Source organism: Ambystoma mexicanum, chromosome 2q, assembly GCF_040938575.1.
Source record: "Ambystoma mexicanum isolate Mex_15411 chromosome 2q, UKY_AmexF1_1, whole genome shotgun sequence".
Taxonomy (NCBI): domain Eukaryota; kingdom Metazoa; phylum Chordata; class Amphibia; order Caudata; family Ambystomatidae; genus Ambystoma; species Ambystoma mexicanum.
Window position 1 is genome coordinate 1,174,170,348 of NC_090924.1, and position 17,621 is coordinate 1,174,187,968.

Here is a 17,621-nt window from a genome sequence, read left to right on the forward strand (position 1 = left end):
AGGAGCCAGTGGAAGGACAAACAGATCTCTCCAGACCATTGACATCCTTAAAAAAGAAAAAGTAAACCAATCTAACACTTGATTCCTAATCCAACTATATGGAACCTCAACAAGGTTCAATATCCCTCATAAAAATGTTTTTGTTTTTGTATTTACAAATAGGGCAACAATTTAAAGAACCCTAAAATTGTGCTCTTTAATCACAGACACCCCATTGAAAGAACAAACTCTCAAGCCAGACTTACTAATATCAAACAAAATTGGTGAGTGCCACACTAACCTATGTTAAGTTTTTTGCTTTGCTGACTTTTGCTATGTCTGGAATGCACAGATAAGAAAAAGAAAAGCAATCAGGAAGGCTTAAAATCTGCTTTGTGTTGAAAATGTTTATTTGCAAATGTGATTAGTCAAAAGAAAAACTTTAATGATGTTTGAATAGAAAATGTATTTTTTTCCTTTTTTTACAAATTGCACTTTATTGTTTTTTAATAGCAAAAAAATCTCTCCTGATGATCCCTTTTGATGTAAATAAGGGTGAAACATGTGTAGAGAGTCTACTAATGTAAGTCGAAGGGATAAAGAACCCAGAATATAAAATAAAAAGACTAAGGAGGTAATTTATAGAATTCAGCGCACAAGTGGCGCACGCAGCTGGTGCACAGTGTGCGCGTGCGACAGTCTGCACCAGCCGCGTGCACCAAAATCCATTTCCGCGCACAGCGTATTCATGGATTTTAACATCCATTACCAGCTGTGGCGCAGAGTGGCGCAGCGACACTGCAGCAGCACCAGTTACGCCCCAACCCCTCCCCGTGCGCCATGTACAGCGCACAAATCCCATACATGGCGCACAGGCCAGTGGACCAGCATACAGACCCCCAACCACGAAAACGCCTGTAAAACTCCCCGCTCACCCCTCGGAATACACGTACCCCACTGCGCGGGGAGAATCACACGCGATTGGCCCTGTGCGAGCGGGGTACGTGTATTTCGCGGGAAGTTTCACACGCGATTGGCCCTGTGCCAGCGGGGTACGTGTATTACTGGGGTTCGTGGGGAGTTGCACACGCGATTGGCCCTGTGTGAGCGGGTAGGTGTATTACTGGGGTTCACGGGGAGTTTAACGTGCGATTGGCCCTGTACGAGCGGGGTACGTGTATTTCGGGGGTTCGCTGGAATTTTCACACAAGATTGGCCCTGTGTGAGCGGGGTACGTGTATTGCTGGGGTTCGCGGGAAGTTTCACACACGATTGGCCCTGTGTGAGTGGGGTACGTGTATTACTGGGATTCGCGGGGAGTTTCACATGTGATTGGCCTTGTGCGAGCGGGGTATGTGTATTTCGGGGGTGTGCAGGAAGTTTCACACGCGATTGGCCCTGTGCGTGCGGGGTATGTGTATTTCGGGGGTTTGCGGGGAGTTTCACACGCGATTGGCTCTGTGCGAGCGGGGTATGTGTATTACTGGGGTTCGCGGGGAGTTTCACACGCGATTGGCCCTGAGCGAGCGGGGTACGTGTATTTCGGGGGTGCGCGGGAAGTTTCACACGCAATTGGCCCTGTGCGAGCGGGGTACGTGTATTACTGGGGTTCGCGGGGAGTTTCACACGCGATTTCACTGTCAGAGTGGGGTACGTGGGGAGTCCCACACGTGAATTGGCAGTGTCCTCCCAGGTGTGCCCTCTACCCCCTCCACGGCCCCTGCAGGTAGCCCACACCACAGGGGACTACCCAGCACCCCTGGTCATGTCCCGCACGCAGCCCATCCACTATGGGCATGCCCCCCAGCCAGCCCACATGTCACCTTGCACTAGTGATCACCAATTCATGTCCCCCAGCACCCCCACCCCCCAGCAGTGAGGGGCAGCTGCCAGCAGGCCCCGACTCATGTCCCCCAGCACCCCCCCTCACCCAGCATTGACGGGCACCTGCCAGCAGGCCCTGACTCATGTCCCCCAGCACCCCCACCCACCCAGCATTGACGTGCACCTGCCAGCAGGCCCCGACTCATGTCCCCCAGAACCCCCACCCACCCAGCATTGACGGGCAGCTGCCAGCAGGCCCCGACTCATGTCCCCCAGCACCCCCACCCACCCAGCATTGACGGGCACCTGCCAGCAGGCCCTGACTCATGTCCCACAGCACCCCCACCGACCCAGCAGTGAGCCTCAGGCCCTGACTCATGTCCCCCCCTACATGACATAAAGATGCACAATCATGGCCCACATCGCCAACAAAATACCACAGCACGCCACCCCAGTCTTGAGACGCAATGATTTCCCAATCCACCCCACACTGACATGCCTATCTCAAGACACAAACCAAAAGTCAACTATGTACATCAACACATGTCCGTCACACACACACACTGGTTGGCATTGATTGGGTGAAAACACACTTTCATATGCATGAACTCAAAGAGCAAATTACACACATGGAAGTAAAATATCATAATGTATTATGGACAAAAATAAAGCAATGAAATGAAAGCATAAAAAAATTGCAAACATAAAATGAAAAGCGTGCCCAAAAGATGAGTACATGAAAAGTATAACCAATCCAAAGAAATCCAAAAGAAAAATAGTCCAAACTCTCCCTCCACCAAAGCAAATCCAAAGGAAACGTAAAAATTAAAATCCATGAATCCATGGTGAAATCCAAAGGAAAAGTTCAAATAAATCCATTGTCCAACTAAGTACAATCGATTGTCAAGGGTCCATGAGCCCAACGAAAGAACAGAAACCTATGGAAAAAACTACCTAATAATAAAACTATATACAAATGTGTGGGGCAAAGTCCAAACACCCCAAAATAAAGGAAATCGAAAATGAAACCAAAAACTAAAAACTATATACAATGGCGGGGGGCTTGTCCGATGACTCACTTTCCGATTTCCCAGGCCAGGGCATCATCGAACTCCTGCTCAATGTCCTGGAGGCGGTCCCCTTCCATGGCCCTGAGGGTTCGCAGGGACGATGCCATGTTGGACTCCAACTCCCTGCAAATAGCCTCGAGGCACTCGCCCCGCCTCAGTGCCCTCCGCATGGAGTTCTCCGCCCTGACCATTGTGAGCCGTGCCTCTTCTGCCTGCCGCCGCTCTGCATCTATACGCCGGCCCAACCGCAGCCACACGGAAGACACACCCATTCCAGGGTCCTCCTGCCCTCTGGCCGATGCCTGCCCCTCTGGTGTCGATGGCACCAAGCCATCATTGCTCCCACCTAGAGCCTGCTGCTGCTGTCCATGTGCCCTGTCCGATGATGCCTGCACATCCTCCATCTGCTGGTCTCCAGTGATTGTGGTGTCCACCCCTGCTGGACCACCGACTCCGGACTGTGGCAGGGATGGGATCTCCACCAAGCTGGCTGTGTTGGTCAGGCCAGGTCCACAGGGGGCCCTGGTGGAATCTGGGCTGGAAGACGGCAGGGAGAATGACTGGCGCATAGTCTCCACAGAGGAGGAGAGGTCCGCCAGAGTGCACCACACATGTAGGAACCCACCGACCAGGGCCCCTCCCAACAGTGCCACGTCACAATGCTGCTGTTCGTGATGGGGTGCGTGCTCCACCCAGGAAGTGGGACACCAACCAGGATGGAGCCCATACGGTCATGGGACCCCTCGTCCGCAGGTAGTGGAGAGGCAGATGACGTGGCACTCCCCCCTACCTGCGGACGGGCCTGGGACGGGGCATCCCTGCTGGTGCATGGTGGTGCATCACACCGACGTTGGCCCTGCCGACATCACCCTGCAGCCAATGCCTGCACCAAGACCTATGGTCATTGTGCCTTTACAGGCTTCTAGTACCCAGTCCACCTGCGCTTCTGCCCCTACTGACCAGAGCGGCGTAATCCACTCAGGAACCGCACCACCTTACAAGAAGAAGAAGAAGGGTGCTCTTGCACTACAGGCTGAGACTCCAGACACGGCTACACACTCCGGCATGTCAAGGAAGCCTAGCTTCAATGACGCCAAACTTGATGCACTTGTGGCCTATGTGTCGGCACATAGCTGCGAAATGTTGGTGACTGCAGGCTGTAAGACTACGACTGCTCAACGTAGGGCCCACTGGCAGACCATCGCGGACCACATTAGTGCCCTTGGATTTGTGAGGCGCACAGTTGATGATTGCTACAAGCGGTGGAATGACCTTAAACGCAGAGCAAAGAACAAGCTGGCTGCCAATAATGCCTCTACTCTGGTGACTGGCGGTGGGTCTCCACCAGAGGACGACCAATTCACTGAACATGAGTCTGTTGCTGGAACCTTCGTCACAGAGGAACAGATCCAAGGCGTGGGAGACCTACCAGATTATGAGGCATTGTCCGGTGAGTGCCCATGCAAGTGTGTGTAATCCATGTGTATGTTTCTTGGGTGATGTGTAATGATTGAGTGCCAGGTGGGGGTGTGTACTCCTGAGTGGTATGGGTCACCCATGTGCTTCCTCCAAACCATTCACCGGCCTTGAGTTTGGGTATGACAGTATCCCTTCTGACCACAGTAGCCAATTAGCGCCACATTACTGCAGTTGCCCTTGAACTGTCATCTTGCAACAACATTGTTCTGATTTTTCAGTGTTCATTCAGCCTGATTGTTTCAATCCTCCCATTTTTGCAATGCGTTTTTCTGCCCTAATGCCACATATTTGACATGCTTCTGTCATAGATTACAACCCACATTGGGCCGCATTTATTACCTTGTTATGGGAATGATTTGACCATTCAGGCTGATTGAGTAAGGGTCTGCTCACATAAATTTTTGGGGCCTGTTTGAATATGGAACATGATTGTTGTTTCCTGTCATGTTGAAGTGAACAACCATTGATGTATCCATCTGCCTGCCATCACTGTATTATTGCACACTGGATGTGTTGCAGTGTGTGGCACATGCTTATTTTGTCACACTATTTTGCATTTTTCATCTCATCATGTCCATCTCACATGGATGGGTGACAGTACTCATTCACTGACATATGGCTGTACGTGTCAAATGTACCATGGCTATGCTACGTGCCATCTGTGTGCTGGCATGTGTCATGTATGTGTATTGCCCATGCCACTCACAGGCTAATATGTGATGCCAGTGCTATCCAGCATGAAGCACATGTGTTGATTTTCCATCTTGGAGTCCTCAGTGTCTGCTTTTTGCCTCCCCTTCCAAATCATTGACAGTGCATGCATGCCAGGGTTATAGTCGTGTGGGACATGTGTTATTCATGTACTGGATCTCTGCCTTGTCAGGCCTATGTGTGTGCTATGGTGCTCATGCCTGTTTCCATTTGTTGTCTTTCATGCTTTTGCAGGTGATGACGCACTTGATGCTGTTGAGGTGGAGGAGATGGTGCAGACCCAGGAGGAATCTCAGCCACGACCGGACACCAGTGGAGGATGTGGTGTGGTGGTGGGTGAAAACCCTATCCTCCTGCAGTCCATACTGTCCACGGGTGTCTCTGGGTGCACCTCCCCAGACCTCTATAATTCAGGTGCTGAATCGGACAGTGGGACCTATGTGCTGTCGCAGGTGAGTGTTTCTGGCAGGGATGATGTTCTGTCCAACCCACCTGCACCGGGGGTAGGCCCCTCTGTGGGGATGTCAGTGTTGGTGACTCCGCCTTTGGCGGTTACGGATGTAGGATCACACTCCACAACATCTGATCCTGTTCCTGGGCCAGCATATCAGAGGGGGAATGCATTCCTGCAGCCTCAGGCAGTGCCAGCACAGCAAGGTGCAGATCGCCTTGCCCCAAACAGGTGTGGTGCCCGCCGACGTGGTGGCCATACGCCACCAGGCAATACTGTATGGGAAAACGCCATTTACAGTATAGCAGCATAACAGGGAGCATCGGTTGAAATGATGGCTCAGGCAATGGAGAGGGTGACCACTTCCATTCTCCCCCCTGAAAGGCAGATGGAGCAACAACAGCAGGCAACAGACTCCATTTGCCAATCACACAGGGAAGGCATGTTGGCGTCTAACAGGGACCGACGGGCGGCACTGGAGACTCTGTGTGAAGCCATATCTGTAGAGTCACAGGGCCACAGGGAACCCCTTAGGTTAGAACTCCATATGCTCAGGGAGACTCTGGGTGAACTTGAGGCTTCCCGAAATTTTAGGTCAGAACAGCAGCTGGAGCAGCTCACATGTTCGCTCTCAGCTGAGCTGCAGGCAACTCGTGAGGAGATCCAGGCATCACATGAGGCCATGTGTGCAGAAATGCAGGCAACCCGTGAGGTGCTGCATGGGGATCTCCGTACTATCATCCTCCAGAACGAGACCTTCCACACCTGCATGCTTGCTCCCATGGAGGACCATACCAGGGCTTTGCGTGGGCTGCCTGCCATAGCACCGCCACCTCCTGATATAGCAGCAGAGGGTGAAGAGAGCGACAGCAGTTCTCCCACATTGGCGAAGCCGTGCAGGCCATGAGCCCATGGAGGTATTTTTTTTTCTCGCAACATCCACGCAGGTGGGTGTTGGTGTGCACCTTGTCCTCGAACCTCCTGGGTGACCCCCCCCTGGTCCACACATGGCCATTTTTGATTTTTGTTTTTTTAATTTCTTTTTACAGTGTGTTGCCTTGTGTGGCTCCCGTGGGCATCCACTGTGTATTCCAGCTGGGCACATGCAGGCTTGTCCTGTCTTTGGGTTAGATGCTTGGGTTCGTGACACACACACCCCACCTGCTTCCCCTTTCCATGGGCTTGCAAAGGATGTGACCAAGTGACAGTGACTTACACAGTGACAATGGGCTCCCATGAGCTGTGTGGGCAGTCTGTAGTCAAAAATGTGTGGACATCCCTAGTGGGGAATGTTGTTGTATTGAACACTGCATGGTGTATTGATATGTGCTTGTGCATCCATGTCTTCCTCCTTATTCACAGGTACCTTCTTCCTGTCTTCAAAAGGCCGTCTCCTTTGCAGATGCAGTTAATGTTATATGCAGTACACTGACACATATGCCTGACAGCAACACTCTGCAGTTGGAAGGGGTCGATGTGCTGGCTTATTCAGGTTGTAAGACTTAAACTACTTTGATTTTGTACTGTCATATCTTGCCACTGTTTCATCCTGTGTTGCTGTATTGTGTTGCTGGTAAGTATTTGTTCATGTGTGCTGTTTGTTATTGATTACTGGCAGCATATTGTCTGTGGTCTGTTTCCATTTGGGACAGTGCACTTTGTGACACTTGTGTAATGTGTTGTGCATTCATTTGGTTGCTTTCACATTGCATGACATGCCATGGTGTGTTGGGTAGCTGAGATGGGGAGGGGTTTGGTGACATGGCACTATTTTCATGTTGTATTTTGCAAGGGGGTAGTCATTCATGCAGCATAAATGTGTGTCTTTTTGTGACACAGCATTGGTTGTCTTTCAGTAGGTAGGGATTCACACAATGTAACACTTCCAGGTGACCAATCTCAGGCTGGTATGGTTGTGACAGTTGACTGTCCCTTATGTCATCATCATTGATTGTCAGCTGGTATGTGCCAGGGCTGTGTGCACTCCACAGGGGTGTGATTTTAGGTGAAGTAATTAGCCACCAGCTGCGTATGGGCTGCCTCACCACATGCCCTTTCCCCTCCCATGCACAGTGGCCGTGCATGTGGTTGGGGATGTGGGCGCACCACCATGTCCACCGGCAGGCCCCGGCGGGTTGCAACGTTGTGCAGGACACATGCTGCCACTATGATCCTGCACACTACTGGGGGCGCCTATAGCAGCTACCCACCAGAGCGCTCAAGGGAGCAAAAGCGTGACTTGAGCACCCCGAATGTGCGCTCCACTATGCCCCGGGTTGCAATATGGGCTGTGTTGTATCTTACCGCGGGTGGTGTGGTGGGGTTCCGAATTGGCGTCATCATGTGGGTGCTCAGAGGGTAGGCACTGTCCCCTGGGGAGGTGCTGATGGGTATCATTAGTGGGGTTGTGACGTTACTCAGTATCTGACATGCATGCATGTGCAGAGGTATTTATACTCACCAAGCAGCCATGTATCGCCATGCCGCCCAGCTTCTAGGTTCCGGTTTAGGGGTGACATTCTGAAAATGAAACTGTCATGGGTGGTCCCTGGATAGTTGGCGTATACTGAGGTGATGATTCCCTTGGCATCACATACTACCTGCACGTTGATGGAATGCCAGTGCTTGCGGTTTCTATAGATGTGCTCAGTTGCCCTGGGAGGACATAGAGCCACATGGGTGCAATCAATGGCACCTAGTACTTTGGGGAAGTGTGCCACCCCGTAAAAGTCCTGGACGGCAGCCTGCCTTTCGGAAGGTGTTCTGAGCATGTATATGTGCCTGCGGACTGAAGAGCGTGCAGTCATGATGGCTAACACCTAGTGTAGGCAGCGTGACTGCGTGGCCTGTGACACCCCCCCCACTATGGCACTTGTCTGCTGAAATGAACCAGTGGCCAAGAAGTGCAGTACATTGAGCACCTTTTCCAAGGGGCTCAGTGCTTGGGAGCACAGGGTGGGTGATGTGAGGTCATCCTCCCACTCACTCACCAGGTCGAGTATTATGTGTGGTGGGAACCTGTACCTCCCATACACCTGGTCATCACGCATCCCAAAAAGGCTGGTCCTCGGTGTAAACATTCTGAGCCTGGCTATCCTCCTCCTCATGCGGTGTCCCACGACCACTGCTGCGAAGAATGGTATATTCATCGTAGCATCTGAGCTTGTTTGTTGTTTGCGCGCACTTTTATGCTGCGCGGGACAACACACGCCTGCTTCCTGCTGGCGTACGTGTTTCCGGATTAGCGTGTCTTTTCTGGCGCACACGTTTCCCCTGTTCCCCTGAATACGCGTTGTAGGCGCGCGTGTGGGTGTTCCGCGCATTTACCTCCTGTACTTTCCCCGTTAGGCCCACATTTTCATGCGTTGTTCTCCATTCTGCATGTTACGCCCCGTGTTCCGCCCACTTTTGTTGTGTGCGCCACGCTATGTGCGCTTTTGCTGTGCGCGTAGCGCACACCGTTTGATGATGATTTTAGCGCACATGCCAGGATTTACACTCGCACGGACTTCCATGAATCGATGTGTGCGGCTTTCGCACAATTGCGCTGAGATTTTCGCGCTTGCGCTGCGATTCGCACGCTGTCGCACGCTTGCGCTGCAATTTTTGGCACACATTAATTCCATGAATCGGCCTGAAAATCTTTGACAAAACTTGGAAAGTGTGAAGAGTATTAATTTGGCACTCGCAACTGTAAACTGAAAATATAAATTGTTATGTCGCCAGTGGATATGTATAATTTCAGTTTGAAAATATTTACTTTGGATGGGCTCTATTTTTCAAAGGAGTTCTTTGGCTGTTGCATGTAGAAGAATGTGATTTAAATGTTGTGGTTTTAGAGCAGGAGTGTTTGCATAGTACAGTCTATGCACACGCTTTTCTATAGCAGAATGGTCTGCTACTAACATTTTGATGTGGTGGAAGGTACTTTTGCAAGCATTTCCTGAAAAGGCTAATGAATGTCCTTGCAGTCCAGTGGGAATGCGCACTGAGCAGGAGTTATTGGTTTGTGAAGTTTTTATTCCACTTTTGTCTTTTAGTTTCTCACCATGATTGAGGAATTTTTGTAAAGATTTGAAGGATTTTTGGCATACTTTACATATTGAGCTGCATTTCCATTTGTATCACTGGAGGGTGTGTTTGGGCAAACGTAACATTTGGTATTAAGTTTGATGGGGATGTTTCTTCTATAAGGGTTTCTTTTACCAAAATTGTGTTTCCTATCATTTCATACACTCTGCCATTATTGTCTATGGCAATTGTTGTGTTTTGTTCTTGTTTATAAGCGTCTTTATTGAAATATGGTTCTGTGCTGCTTGTGTGAATCCATTCACCTTCACAGAAGTTTGAAAAGTTATCTCTATTGACATTGCGCGTGTTAGAACTACTTTCTGGAATGTATTGATTAATTTAGTTAGTGGTCTCTTTCTGTTTAAAATGATAATAAACAAGTTTCTCTTTAGTAGAAATGTGCTGTCCATTAGAGCTTCAAGGATTAGTTTTCTGCTGTAGTTTTTAAGGGTAGCTTGTGACTTTTCAGCTGTCTTTATAAGATTGTTAAGAACTTTAGGGTGGACAATGTTTTGTAAAATACATTATTTGGATTGCTTTACTGTGCCTATGTTAAAATTGGTAGATATAGTGTTAAGTTCATTAGTAGGTCTGCTTTTGTTTGTACATCTTTTTTACTTTTAGTTTTTGCAGGAGGGGCCTTACTTTGTTAGTGGTTGTTGGTTTACTTTTGTTGAGTGAGGCTACTAGCTGTTTTGTGTTAATGTTTTATATACATTATTTTAGAAGTGGATGACTATATGGCTTGTTTTTATTTTTATCTGCTCTATTTTTGGAGAAAAAAGAACATTTGTGTTTGATAGTTTTCTATTAAATTGTATAGGCCTTCTATCTCTATTTTAGTTCACTTATATTAACTGTTGTTGAAACACAATCATTTTTGTGTTAGGTGTAAATGTAGATACACCAATTGTTTATTGACCAAAATAAACAACATTTCTTGCTTCTTGTAATTGTACTGAACTATCTAATTGTTCACAGTAATTGTTCCTTTAGTTCATTATGCCAGAAACAATCCACAGGATATCCGGTGTGCACCTATATTTGTATGTAGAAGTATTTCACCCCAGCCACCATTGGAAGTAGGGGTTCACCCTATCTACGTACGCATTGAATAAGTAGGGACATTATGATGTTTTGAAGAAAACAGTGGTTGTTATAATGGTGTGATTTAGTGCATAGGTATGTGGGTGTTATGGAAAAGGGGTAAAGAAGTGTGTTTATGTGTGCTAATGTGTGTTACTGATTTGGAATGTAATGAGTTTCAATGTTTGTGGGTTAGAATTAGGAGCTCATGTGGATAGGGGTATGGAAAAGTAAGGAAGTGAAATGGTGTTATATATGTTGATGAGATATGGATGTGTTGTTAGGCAGTAAGGAATGGGTGGTGTATGGAATAAAATGCAATGTTTAGATGAAAATACAAAGAGTGTGAATGTTGCAATATAATGAGTAAGAGTGAAATAGAATGTTGTTGAGTAGAAACGAATACTCTAGGCTAATATGTAGTGAAAGTACATTGTAACAATTAGACAGATATACATGCTATATTAATGTACTTACTTTGTAGAATGTGAAGAGTGTTCTTTTTTCGGTAGCTGTGGTCATCAATCTTCTTTCTTACTGTAATTGTAAAATAAAGTTTGTCGGTATATGTGGTAATGGTGACATACTTTTAGTAAGAGAGTTTGTTATTTTAATGTAGGAGGAGTTGTTGGGGGAAAAAGAGTTAATAAAGTTGTGTTATGGGTGGTGTAGTAAAGAATTTTAACTAGCTTGGTAGAAGAATTGGACTATGACTAGTGCTGTTTGGGAAATGACGAGGAACAGGGCAAAAATGGGTGCGTGAAAAAGATGCAATCAAGGTTCATTTTGTGATGATTTTAATAATAGAAGTGCAATGTGTTTGTAACGTTTTGCAGTGTTTTTAAAGAATAGGGACACTGTGGTTTTGCAATGGCAGATTATTGTAGTTAGTGCAGTGTTTGGTGTCTTATATTAGTAGTTGGAAAACAACAGTATTTTATATGAAAGGTGTAGTGTTGTTTATAGATTATTTGGCAGTACACACATGTGTGTGCAGGTGGAGAATGGTGCTTTATAAGGGATGTAATGAGAAAGGTTGGAAAGTATGATGTTTATATGGAATGAGAAATGGGAAATGCTGTGCATTTAAAAATGTTTCTTTTTAGGAGCAATTTCTTGAAAGTTAAAAAATGCATATAAGCATTTAGAGAAGCACTGTGTCTAGTTTTTTTCTAAAAAGCAGATGTAAAGGATTTGTAGAACATTTGTAAGTGGCACTCGTTGTGTGGCGGTTTAATATGTTGGCTGCACATCTAAGTGTCACTTGACGTGAGCAGGTGCAGAATGCTGCAATGCCTTGTAAAAGTGTTGAAAAAAATACTTAAAAAATATAAGCATATCTGTACTATATCTTGTTAGATGCAGATGTTGTTGAATCTGCAAATAGAAATCTTGGAGAGTTTCACAGTAGTGTTTGATTCAGGTGGCTGTGAGTAACAGGAGACAGGTACTCTGAGAGTTCAAGAGAACATCTGAAGTGTTGAACTGAGATGACAGGGTTACATATAAAGTTTTTGGATGTGATTGATGGATGGATGTGTGACTGTTTGAAATCAGCCAATAAGGGTGGGCTACAAACATAAAAGTAAAAGGTGTAGCACACAGACACTGCACGTGCCATCCAGGTCCTTTGAGGATAGCTGTTATGGAAAGGGGACTGCAGAGACCGTGGACAGTCATGCAGGTCCACAGACATCGGGGGATTAGCCAATCAGGTTCTGTGGTTGTGTTTGTGGTGTACAGAAAGACAGGGTAGCAAGTGATTTCTTTGTTGTGTGCAGTGAAGATGGCTATGATTATGGCTTTGAGGAAGCAGAGTATGTGGATGATATGAGATTCTTGGATCCATTCATTGAAACTTTATACTGAATCTCGAGGCATCTCTGCTACTATTGGATTGGAAGAAGTGGAGGTTTCCTGGTATTCCATTTGTGGCTTAAAGTGGGGGACCTTATCACCATTTGTTGAGATAATGGCTCACTTTAAACATCCAGATATTATTATTGTGCATTGTGGAGGCAGCAGTTTGGGCTATGTGACTGAATATATCAAGTTGGATTGCGTAAATACTTTTCAAAGCGATGGAGTGCATTTGACTGATGTTGGCAATCAGATTTTTATTTGAATGTTCAAAATGCATTGAAAATGTTTGTGTGAACAAATTAAAATGGACAATGTGGGGTGTATTATAAAACAATTGTGTTTAGGTGTAGGATACCAAATGAGAAGAAAATACAAAGAAATTGAAGAAGTTTCTGTAGTAGTTATAAGAAAGAGATGAGCACAGTTCAGCATTTGTTACTATAGTAGATTAAAGCAAAAAAAAGGAGAAACAGGGTGTTTGTTAAACCACCATTGCAGAATAAATGATTTACATTGAGTTTAAACCTCCCCACCCCCTTTAATTGGCCATGCCATCCACGGACAACGCACATGCCATCCGGGTCCTTTAAGCATGTCATGCATAGAAAGGGGACTGCGGAGCCTGTAGTCAGTCGTGGATTTCCGCGGATATCGGGGCATTAGCCAATCAGGTTTCATGGTTGTGGTTGTGGTGTACAGGAAGACAGGGTAGCAAGTTCTTTCTTTGTTGTGTACCGTGAAGATTGCTATGGCTATTCTTAGTGGAAGCAAAGTGTCTGTATGGTGGGCGATTCTTCGATCCATTGGTTCAAGGTATACTGTGAGCAGTGTGGATTACCTCTGAATCTTGGATTTGAAGAATTTGAAGTTCCCTGGTATGGAGATTGAGGAATGAATTGGGCGGACCTGCTCATGTTTTGCGAGAGTATGGTTACTTTGAAGCATCCAGACATAATTGTAGTTCACCGTGGAGGCAACAGTTTGGGCTATGTCCCTGAAATTTCCTTGCAGTATGAAATGAAGGATGCATTTTCAAAGTTAATGGAACTGCTTCTATGCTTGAAGATTGTTTTTTCTCGGATAGCTCAAAGACAAATGTGGAAACGTTCTAGTTTATTTTGTCCACAAATTGAGAAAGCAAGGCGCAATGTAAACAAAGCTTTATGTGCTTTTTTGCAGGATGTTGGAATGACATTTTTTCACAATGAAAATATCAAGTTTGATATTGTGAATATTTTTCAAGGAGACTAATGTCAGAAATTAGATTTTTCTTTTGAATATCCAAAATTAATTGAAACAGTTTTCATGAACAAGTGAAATAGGTATTGCAGTATTTTTTAGTAGTTGTAGTTAATAAAAAGCAAAAATCAGACGCAGTTTTTGTGAAAATTAAAAAAATAATTAAGTTCAGTAGAACATTTGTTAGTATATAAACCCCCAGCAATCACAAAAAAGGTTCTTTTAAGAGCCACAATTTTTGAACGAAAAACAATTTAAATGATTTTGATTCCATCACCCCACACCGGAAATGTTCCAGGTGTCTGAAGACAATTGTACTGTCCGCAGACTATGCAGGCTGCAAAAGGTCAAGTGATTTTTTTATTAGTTCTATTTTAACTGGGAAAGGTGGCTCCCAAAGGAACCTTTTTTTAGTCTTTCTGGCTATTATATTTTTGGCGATTTTGTTTTTTTTGTAGGAGAGGCGAGGAGGTAAGGTAGGGGAGAGAAGGGATGTAAGGCACACCAACCACAGATACAGAGGGGCAGGTGGACAGGGGAAGATGTTGTGCGGGCCTTAAATCTAAGGTAGGGGGCAATGTTTCTTGTGCTCCTTAACTGAAGCCTCGAAAGCACTCCGAAACTACTCCCCCCTGCAGAGCAGTGTGTCGCAGTACATGCAGACAACTGTGACCCTCGAAAGGTAAGGATCGACAGCCTCCTGTATTGCCTGCGAGCCAGCCGGCATGATCCTCCGCCCCATAGGAGTAGCCTGTGTCGTGGCAGGAGCAGTTGAGGAAGATGGGGAAGAGGACGTTCACCTGCTTCTCCCTAAGAAAGGAACAGCCTTCTCACAGCAGCTGGGTGGTTGGATATGGTGGAGTACTGCCCAGGTTGTCAGCGACTGAGTAGGACCCTGAACTCAATGCATTTCACATGGGCAGCCGAGCCTTCCGTAGACCCCCAACGGTGGTAAAAACTGCCACACCCATGATTTTCTCTGAGCGCTGGAGGTAGGAACTTCCTCTACCTATTCTTCCTGTTCCTCGTCATCCTCCTCCACATCGCCATGCCTGTTCCCCTGTCAAGGCCCTCCAGGTGGTGGTCGTGGCGGCCCTTGGGAAGGAGGGATGGCCATGACAGATGCCTTTGAATCAGGGCTTTAACATTCTGCAAAGCAGGTCTTCTCCTAGTGTTCTCTGCAGGATAGCCAGATTGAGAATGACTCAAAGTAATCAGTGGGTACCTGAAAGGGATGTGGTATTGGAATGGGAAACATAAATGATAGAATTTGAAATTTCTAGAAAGTCATCATCGGGGAGGGAGGGAGAGAAGTTCATCAAACTATCTTTCTTGTGAATTTTGTGAATTTGATTGGTGTGATTGCTGGGGGTAATGGGGACAGGTGCAAGTAAGATAGTGATAATCAACATTTCTATTAACATGATTTTTTACATAATTTAAAAGTTCTTTAAAGTTAATATTAAGTTCAGCCAATTTTGCAGACAAGATCATGATTTCATTTTGTACAGTTGGGGATAGGGATTGTCTTTGTGATTGTTGGGATTCTTCATGTTAGCAATCACCACACTCGAACTGAGCTGTGGACATTAGCAGCTACACTGGCCATATGAGTGGAAAAGGAAGGCAGGTAAGGTTATGAAGGAAGTTGATGGAAGTGGAGGCCAGTTGTGAAAGGAACAGTGTATACCGGGCAAGCCTAGATCAGGACAGAGGTGCAGAAATGCTCCCACACCCCATCTGGGGAGATCACGCAAATCCAGCGCCTCACCTCGAGACAGACATGCCAACTAGCCAACCCACTAACAATTTCCCCTTCTGCATACACCTCTCAAACTCCAAACCAAACACAACCACAAACATACAGCACAACAAACTGCACAAACTTCACTACATTACAACAACAAAACAAAAAACACACATAGACTCACACAACAACACACAACGACTACCGGCCGCAAACACCCCAGGTCCAGCCAACCGACCCACTGGGTTGAGACCGCCAACAGCACATTACTGCTCTCTTCCATCTTCCTCCCACTAACTCACCCACCCTTTCCCCTATTTCAGAGCTGCCACAGCACCAGGGGACCACTACGGTGGTGATAGTGCGCGGTACAAATGTCCTTTAACATTAACATAATACATTTGCGGTGTAGTTTCTTTAACTAAAGTATGTACTATTAGAAAAGAAGAAATTGTTATTTCAATGAGCTGTATATAAATTACATTATTTGTTTATACTGAACAATGTATTGTTTACCATTAAAGATGTCATCATCACTCATTTCTTCTTTGGGAAAGTTTTTTTCTAGCCACTGAAGTATGTTTGCCATTTCTGTCAAATTAAAAAATTGTGATATTTGCTTATGAGAAATGTTTATATAATGAATGGGAATAATAGAGAAATACTTACACTGTACTCACTCTTTGGTGAGAGGTTGGAATGAGCTGCTGATGTAACTGAATCGGTATAAAGAGTTGAATTGTACTGATAATTTGAGGTGTACAGTTAAGGTTTGTCCTTGTTCAATTCCGTTATATTGTGTTATATTATCCAATAGGACTCCACGGGAATGGAGGCCGCAGAAACACCAGCACCATGTGGTAATGGGGCCGGTGTTTCAGTGTCCATCTGCGACCGGTGGTGTTATGCCCGCCAGGTCAGACCTGACGGTGTAACACCACATGACCACAGAACCCATAGTTAGCTGATTTAGAAAATGGTGCCGGGACGGTTTTACCGGCACCGTTAAATCCGGACCGGCTAACTTGTAATGAGGCCCTATGTTTATATATTACTAGCTTGCTGTATTAACAACACTCCAATATATTGTTTTGTTTAAATTAGTACTTTTTAAAATACATTAAGTAGTCCATGAAAGGTCTCCCAATCACCCCATATATGTTGTTATCAACCTTGTAAACACAACCCCTTGTAGGGACTTGTCATCAGAATTAATTTGTTATGTGATGCAAGTGACATTTGTGATGTCATCTTTGATGTCCTGGGTGTTAGTCTTAGCAGTGTATGGTGGTGGTGCGAGTTATGGTTGCTTAGTTTAGGAACGATAGCTCAGTGGCAATGTATTTTTCTTGGGAGCAAGACAATCCAGCGGAGCACAGCTTCAAATCCCAATCCTGAACTTAGAAAGCACTTGCTGGTATTACGTGCGAAAAGAATAATTATAATAATGAATAGTTATAATTATAACTGGCGAATTTCTGGGGGGTTTCGGTTTTACTTGTAACCACAACGTTCCTTAAGTTCTTTCACTGAATTTCATAGGTTTTTGTTAGGGCAACTTAACCATAACGTCCATTTAACACAGCTTTTTCACTGAATATAATTTAAAGGGAATGTATTTTTCTAAAACAATGTATATGATGTGCTACACACTGGGGTTTTTGTATTGCAGATTGGTTGCTGATGCGAAAATATAAAGCTACACACCTTGGAAACGCTTTACGGCATAAAGTTTGAGTTTATGCCTGGGTTCCTGCTAAAGGATTTAGGGGTATCTGCAGGTAAACAGTTTGTCAATAAAGGAAAAATCCTGGTAAGAGATATTACCCTCTCTGTAATACATCGGGATAGTGTTTCTTGTGTAGATACAAGAACAAATGCGTTGTTTTGTTTTGTCTGGAACACATCAGAACTCATATGTTTCGGATGTATTACACGTCTGACTGTACCTACTGTGTTAAATGAATTTAAATGAAACTCCCATGGCCAGTAAATACAACTAATCAGTGACTACTAGTCTCGGTGTGTTAATCTGTATGTGTTTGTGTGCTTGCATGTGTGCAAGAGTGTAGCACATGGGTCTGTGTATTTGTATGTGTTA